This window comes from Corythoichthys intestinalis, chromosome 5 (assembly GCF_030265065.1).
Source record: "Corythoichthys intestinalis isolate RoL2023-P3 chromosome 5, ASM3026506v1, whole genome shotgun sequence".
Taxonomy (NCBI): domain Eukaryota; kingdom Metazoa; phylum Chordata; class Actinopteri; order Syngnathiformes; family Syngnathidae; genus Corythoichthys; species Corythoichthys intestinalis.
The window spans coordinates 12057491-12066074 of record NC_080399.1 but is presented as its reverse complement, the minus strand read 5'-3'; the positions used below and the strand labels follow the sequence as shown (position 1 = coordinate 12066074).

Here is an 8584-nt window from a genome sequence, read left to right as displayed (position 1 = left end):
ATTAGATTAGCATGGCAGAAATGGCCCTGATCGCTCACCACTGATATGATCGACGCCTGGAACGCATTATTCTACGCTAATGAAAAAAATGCATTTGAGTGAACAAAAACCGAACCTCTAATAAATGTCAAGTTCTCACTGTAGTTAAATAAACACCTCAGGCCAGTTTAGAAAAAAAATACAGTAATTTCACATTGAGTATACAGCCATATTAAACTGCGCATTGATATCCTTGTGTTGAATATAAACACCAGCAAAGCATATGGTGTTTTTATTTGTTTTTGCATTGCATTTTTATGGCGGCAACTAAAAGTGAACGCGCAGCAGTACGACTTTTCACTGGACCCTGACGCCTCACAAACTCTAAACGGAACCATCAGCAGCCTGCGACATTGATGATGAATACCTGCCAGTGCGCACGTGCACAATAGAATCTTGCAGACAGGCAGTAAAGGTATTAAGCAGCTCCACTGTCCTCGCCGTACACACTCTCACATCGTGGTCTCATGCACTATTGCCTCCCGCCTCCCTAAATCCACACTGTAACACTGTCAGGGGCTTTAGTGCACGTGTTTTAGAGTGCTGCATGGCCAGTGATCATGAAGTAGCCTCTTCTAACCCCCCCAGCTCCATCTCAACCGCCTTAAACTTTAATAGTGCACTGTTAAATATTAATAACTGATATCAACGGGGGGCTGCTTTACTGTTTTTGGCAGCAGTACAACATTGGCCTGCCCAAGGCCTAAAACTGCAGTAGGCGTGCACAAGCACACCTACAATAGCCACTAGGACATTTATGTTAGAGCATTTATAGAAGTCCAAAATAATTGGAAGTTACATGACAATCTGATATCCTGTAAAAAAATAAAATAACATAAAGTGCTTGACACTGGAGGGATTTTCGGGGTACACTACACAGGAAATTAAAAATAGATAGATCTCTGCATGTAGAACACACAAGAGAAGTTCTGAGTGGTCGCTTGGGATAACCTATTATTCATCATATGGTAATTTGAGTGAGCGTTGAATATTATGGCCCTGATTTTCCATCCATTTATTTTATATAACATTTCTCCTCAAGGATAGAAGGCGATGTTGAACACTCTCGACTGGTAGCTGTCCAATCACAAGGCGCCTATAGATAAACAACCTCAGTACCGCGAGGAAGAGATGCTGCTTGCATAAGTATATTGCCTCATGTAATCAAAAAATGAAAACATACGTGTACACGGAGGTGACTTTGAGGTCTCACATATCACCTCCAGTGCTCAGGTACAACATCAATGTCGGCGCACAGCTCAGCAGACTTGTCGGCTGGTGGCCAGGGGGCCGGTCACAGGTTTGGGCATCCAGCTAAATTGTTTGGCCTAGCGCTGCAAAAAGAAAAAAAAAACTTTTGTGCCCTGAGGCCGCGCTAAAACAGGTCAGTCTTCAGTCAGGTTCACTTTAATTGGGAGAGAAATTACGGCTCAGCACTTGCACACAAACAATTGAGGAGATGGTCAGCGGAGGTTTGTATCAAAATGAATGCCCTAAATTTGTACCGCACGATTCCATCAGCAAAAACAAAAGTTGTTGACGAGACACTGGTTTGATGGCTTAAATGTCAGACTACACTAGTAGTTCATCTGAACGTCAAAAACCCGAGAGCTTTGTCTAACATATGCAGACAGGTGCATTGGAAAGTGGGCGTTTTGCACTTCTCTGGGTGTCATTACCTATCCATCCGCAGCCAATGAATAGTCACCTTCACATCCACTTTAACTTTTTCATGCAAGAATTTTTTTTTTCTTAAATGATTTTAATGACTTTCATATATTACAAGGGTCTCAATTGCGGCCCACGGGACAATAATATTTTAATATACCAATTTCTAGTACAGTGGCACCTCTACATTCGAAGTTAATTCGTTCCACGACCTGGTTTGTAAGTCTAAATGGTCGTATGTCGAGCAGGATTTTCCCATAAGAATACATTACACAGCCCGAAAACCTACACTCAATCCTGAATAAATACTGCTGGTATTATTGCAAATAGCAATTACACAGAACAAAACAAATAAATTATGAATAATAATCGGAATAATAACATAACAATATTAGTATTGTATTAAAGTATTAATAATAATGTGACAAATCGGGTTCTAATGTGGCGGATGGGTTTTGCGTGGTGTACCTGAATGCACCGCGTGGCTGACGTACCAGAATGAGAAAGGACTTTTTACTTTCACTTTTCATGTTCAACTGAAGCGGAAAATAGGTACGTTGTGTTGCTGAAGTTCTGAAATAAATGAGATAAAAACATGACGAAGCTGGCGATTTTTTGGCGGTTACGATAATAATTGTCAACTTAACTTATAAAGACTGGCAAACGGAGGTCGGAGGAAGACCGTCGAGATTGTAGACATTCTACGGCCGTATTGTTAAGCCAGTTCACGGATACGCACAATCAATGATAAGCCTCACCTTTTTCCTTTATTCACCACCTGCACCAATGTTGATTTCTCTCACAAGAAAATCTGCCTTAAATTCAATAGTAAGCACCACCTTTTTCCTTTTTTTTCACCACCTGCACTAACATTCTTGGGACCCATGTTGATTTCTCTCACAAGAAAAATCGGCTGTGCGGCCGTCTTGTGGGAAAACAGTAAAATTACGACACTGTCATAAATCGTTGTATTTCGAGTATTTAATCATATGTCGAGACAAAAGGACGAGTCAAATTTTACATCGTATGTCGAAAGGATTGTAGGTCGATGCGATCGTATGTCGAGGTACTACTGCAAATCGTTTTAAAGGGACTATACAGGATTTTTAGAGTTGATATAAAATACTTTTCTATCCCATACATGCTCCACCAATGCCCTGATGTGTACACAGAACGCTGACATTTTAAATGAGATTGCCCCAAAAAGCCATTTTTCTGCTCAAAAGAGAGTGTTCAGGTTTGGGTAAACACGTACCTGTTCACATCTCCGCGGCAGCAGCACTGTTTCACCGAGGCTACGCCTCGTCTCTGATTGGCAAAAACACTTTTCTAACCCACTTAAGACTTGCTCCTGTTTCTGATGCTGATTTCATGAGCCATATGCTCTTTCCTTCATGTTCTTGCTCGTACAAACATGCGCACCACGCATGAGCAGAATTTACGCTTTAAGCCGTAGATGGCAGTCACGGGTAAAAAAGTGACAAACTCCTTATAGTCCATTAAAAGCAACACTTTGGAGCTTTTCAGTTGTAGTCGATTTTAGCGACGCCAGTGGACAAAAGACTGTTTTGCCTTATGGAAGACAGCGTTTCCCGTGAGGACTAGCATTTCGTTACCCATGAGGACCAGCACACACCTGAATAGTGTCGTAAATTCATGATGGTCGCCGGCAGATGGATTAAACAACATTTCTGTGTCCAGCGGCTGTGTGAAGGATGAAAAGTGGTGTGGCTAAATAATAGCATATGACGGTTAGCAACCATGTGGCTTAGTGTGGCTAACCCCCCCAACCCCTCACTCATGAGTTCAGTATGGATGTGGGGGGCGTCATTCCGGTGAGTAAAAGTCGGGCCAATGTTTATTCTGTATATCCTGGTAGCCGCCCTTTCTTTTTCCTCCTCAGATGAAACTTTTTGTCTCTGCTGCTCTGCCATCTTTGCAGAATTCGTGCGAAAGCGTTAGCATTAACTTCCGTCTTTATAATAAATGGGGAAAGGGGGAAGTGACGTTTCCGTAAAGCAGTCAGCACAGTTGTAGGTTTTTTTTTTTGTGTGGTAGGGTTCCTGCCACCCTCCTCACAGTTAATTAGTGCCGGTGAAAGTGATACAGACACTCTCAAGTTATGAAAGAGGTGTCGTTAAACTAGTTGTTAGTTGACATATCCTCACAAATGATATGAAAATATTTTATAAAGGTAGAAAAGTTACCTAGTGTTGCTTTAAATAAATAGAATTAATCAAATGAACAGTCCATTTTGGAAGAAACTCAGTTATTTAAATAAAAATACAAAAAGTTTAAAAGGCACAAAAAAAAAAAAGGAATTTAAAAAAAATGTAAATAATTCTGCGAAAAAATTTGATTAATTTAAAAATTTTAAACTCCATAAAATAAATTAAAACAAATTGTCATACATAAAAAATGTGTGGGTCCGTTGTATTTTCCTCAGAGAATTTTATGTATTTTTAGTACATTTATTTATTTTATTTTGTTTTTATTTTATGAATCTCTTGTGACAGTACATAACTTAACTCTTTGGCAATAGACACCCAATCCATTTCAGCGGGGAGGGGCTGCCCAGGTAAAATGGATTGCTCGACAGGTGTTTTGATTTAAGATAATTATAACTTAATTGAATTATATTATTGAATAATTGAATAAATGTCCTTTGTAATGACTACAGTCCCTAAAAAGGATTACATGTAGGAATGCACTGGTATGGTCCAGTCCAGAAAGTTTTTCTGTCGTAATGTCATATTTACCATTTTCAAGTAAACAAAAATAAAAATATTTCTTAGTCAAATATCCCCAAAATGCATTTGCCTATTCATATATATATATATATATATATATATATATATATATACAGTATTTATTTTTATCTGGAGAGATAACTCACGCAGCGAACAATGCTTGTCAGCAGATTTGGCCTGGCCCGGCTCGTCCCGCTCAGCTCCGTCTGTCTTTATTTTTAAAATTTTTTTCATTTACGCTCTTCTCGCTCGCCTCGCGTTGTGCAGCATGTTCCCCTGGTGCTTCAGACGGGTTAAGGAGCGAAGTGAGCATATCCACGGTAATCCCTTATTTGCTTGATGAACATATTTGTTTACTCCAGGGTGCTCACACTTAGCGGTAATTACATCGGCCTATCTTGCGCGCTAATTACTGGGTTTGTAGTACAATTGAGGGCCTCAAAGTCAAGCACTCCTTTGTCTGAAAATGTTGCGTTTAATTTCCACTCTCGGCATTAGGTTGACTCACTCAACAGACATTTTTTAAAGAAGTTAATGTAGCACAAATTTGATTAAATGTGTGTTTGGATCTCTATCTTTTGGTAGTTAACAGCACCAACAGCTACTGCCAAGACTAACATGGTAAATGGCTAACTGCTGGTGTGCTAACACAAACAACAGTCGAATTCAACTCACCAATACCCTCTTAACAGGCGCGCTGTCAATGGAAAATGGCTCATCTTTGGCAGCGTCTACCTACAAATTGACAACATATCAGATGTTATGGTAAAATAGCACTTTCCTAAGTGCCTAGCTGTAGCTGCTCCTGGTGCAGCGAGCAATCATGAACACACAGGAATTTGTTGTGTTCAGGTCCAATTCCAAATAGGGGACAAATAAGTGTCCTGCTTGAGACTGCACAGGATGCGGAACGAGGCGTTTAAATGAAGGACGTCCCTGCATAATGCAGGACATATTGCCACTCCACCTAGGGTTGCCAACTCACAGAAAAAAAAATATAGGAGATATAGATAGAGTCTGATGACCCGATAAACGTCACCTTTTAATTTTCTGTACGTGAAGAGTGATTTTGATTCATAATTATAATAACTTTTCTCAAACCTGAATTAATTAGGTACATTTATGAATGATATAAGCACACGGAAAAACAATACCGTAATTTTCGGACTAGTAGCCGCTACTTTTTCCCCCCATTCTGAGTTTTATAGTCCAGTGCGGCTTATTTGTTGATTTATTTGGGTTAATAGGTAACTTTACAGTGAGGCAAATAAGTATTTAGTCAACCACTAATTGTGCAAATTCGCCCACTTGAAAATATTAGAAAGGCCTGTAATTGTCAACATGGGTAAACCTCAACCATGAGCGACGGAATGTGGAGAAAAAAAAAACAGAAAATCACATTGTTTGATGTTTAAGGAATTTATTTGCAAATCATGGTGGAAAATAAGTATTTGGTCAATACCAAAAGTTTATCTCAATACTTTGTTATGTACCCTTTGTTGGCAATAACAGAGGCCAAACGTTTTCTGCAACTCTTCACAAGCTTTTCACACACTGTTGCTGGTATTTTGGCCCATTCCACCATGCAGATCTCCTCTAGAGCAGTGATGTTTTGGGGCTGTCGTTGGGCAACACGGACTTTTAACTCCCTCCACAGATTTTCTATGGGGTTGAGATCTGGAGACTGGCTAGGCCTCTCCAGGACCTTGAAATGCTTCTTACAAAGCCACTCCTTTGTTGCCCTGGCTGTGTGTTTGGGATCATTGTCATGCTGAAAGACCCAGCCACGTCTCATCTTCAATGCCCTTGCTGATGGAAGGAGATTTTCACTCAAAATCTCTCGATACATGGCCCCATTCATTCTTTCCTTTACACAGATCATTCGTCCTGGTCCCTTTGCAGAAAAACAGCCCCAAAGTATGATGTTTCAGCCCCCATGCTTCACAGTGGGTATGGTGCAATTTATTATTCTTTCTCCTCCAAACACGAGAACCTGTGTTTGCACCCAAAAGTTCTATTTTGGTTTCATCTGACCATAACACATTCTCCTAGTCCTCTTCTGGATCATCCAAATGCTCTGTAGCGAACCGCAGACGGGCCTGGACGTGTACTTTCTTCAGCAGGGGGACACGTCTGGCAGTGCAGAATTTGAGTCCCTGGTGGCACATTGTGTTACTGATAGTAGCCTTTGTTACTGTGGTCCCAGCTCTCTGTAGGTCATTGTCTAGGTCCCCCCGTGTGGTTCTGGGATTTTTGCTCCCCGTTCTTGTTATCATTTTGACGCCACGGGGTGAGGAAGGAGTTGAAAGTCCGTGTTGCCCAACGACAGCCCCAAAACATCACTGCTGTAGAGGAGATATGCATGGAGGAATGGGCCAAAATACCAGCAACAGTGTGTGAAAAGCTTGTGAAGAGTTAGAGAAAACGTTTGGCCTCCGTTATTGCCTACAAAGGGTACATAACAAAGTATTGAGATGAACTATTGGTATTGACCACATACTTATTTTCCACCATGATTTGCAAATAAATTCTTTAAAAATGAAACAATGTGATTTTCTGCTTTTTTTTCTCACATTCTGTCTCTCATGGTTGAGGTTTACCCATGTTGACAATTACAAGCCTCTGTAATATTTTCAAGTGGGAGAACTTGCACAATTAGTGGTTGACTAAATACTTATTGGCCCCACTATATTTGACGGCGGAGTAATAAGACTGCCATTAGACCGTCATAATTATGACATGACACTAATGATGACATGACTCTGTCATGGGCATTAACGAATGCTTATGGACATATGTCATTAAACTGCGTATGACACCAAAAAGCATGTTTACTTCATATTTCACGGTGTGTTTTATGTGTGGAAGCGATCATTTTATTTATTCAATTTTTGAATCCCGCGCCATAAAAATAAGTGACTTCCGGCTTCAGTCTCGGGTTTAGGACGAATGCGAATGTGACGTCACCCAGGTCAGCATCTCATAATACAGCATTGCTTTATAGCATGCAGATGGACTAGGGATTCAGCTGATTAATTCGATTATTTTTCGTATCACGCCAGCCAAACGGCTGCAGAAAATTGTTGTTGCACCAGGAAGAGGCGTGTGAGCCCTTTTGGGTTTCAAAAGGTTCCCGTTCACCGTGGATTTTGGCCAAATCTATACTCAGCTTATTACCCACTTTGTGTGTCCGTTGTTCTGTCAAATTTCCAACCCCATCAGAAATTGAAAGTTTTTGTTAAAAATGGCCACTAATACAGCAATTACAAAGTAAACACTACAAACTTTCTTTAAATAAAGGACTATTTACTTACGTTTGATCATGGACGGACATGTAGAAAACTTCTCCGACACATCCTGCCATGTTAGCTGCACAACAACTGCCGCCGCTCTCTGTCTTCGCCGTGTAGTAAAGCATTATTTTATGCCATATTCGTGTTGACCATGTGGCAGCTACATGCTCCTCCGACGTTGGCCGTTACTCTCCAGCTGCTTCCCCAGCGAGTTCTCCTGCCCATAGCAGGGGAACGAGCTGTAACTTACTTGCCGCCGGGCAGGTTGCCGATCAGTGAAGACAATCGACAACCCCGTCGCCGTGTGAGATGATCCGGGCTAGTTTTGTGTGATTTTTTTCCCCTCAAAAAGCGAAAATAAGACTTTGGGATGTCACTCGGTTTGGCTGCTTTGGGTAATCTGGCAAATTATGTCACTGACTCCGTTTATGTTCGGCTCAAAAAGTGAGATAATTTGCTGGATAACACAAAAATGACATCTGTCATAAGCATTCATTAATGCTCCTGGCAGTGTCATGTCATAAATAAGATGGTCTTATGACAGTCATATCAAGTCACTCTTTAAATAAATTCTGACCAAATACCATATCTAGCAATTAATGAAACAATTGGAAAAGTAACTGAAGAAATAATTTGCACAGAACAAGAATTTTGACTGTTATTTTCATCAGTAGCACTGCAATGCATGCTAGGAGGCATGTTGGACAACAACGTTTACAGCAGGTGGCTGACGCGTCACCATATCACAGGGCAGACTTAACAACCTAGCCATGCTCTCCATTGAGCGTGAGCTTGCTCAAAAACTGGATTTCACCGATGTTATAAATGACTTTG

At 40.7% G+C, this 8584-nt stretch overlaps 1 long non-coding RNA gene across 1 annotated transcript; it reads right to left on the bottom strand.

The window, feature by feature from the left end:
• Nucleotides 1-687: 687 nt before the first annotated feature.
• Nucleotides 688-5282, bottom strand: LOC130916733 (uncharacterized). Its single transcript, XR_009063336.1, has 3 exons — nt 5133-5282; nt 1223-1373; nt 688-1135 (listed from the first exon to the last, which is right to left on the bottom strand). It is a non-coding gene; the product is annotated as an uncharacterized LOC130916733 (long non-coding RNA).
• Nucleotides 5283-8584: the final 3302 nt, after the last annotated feature.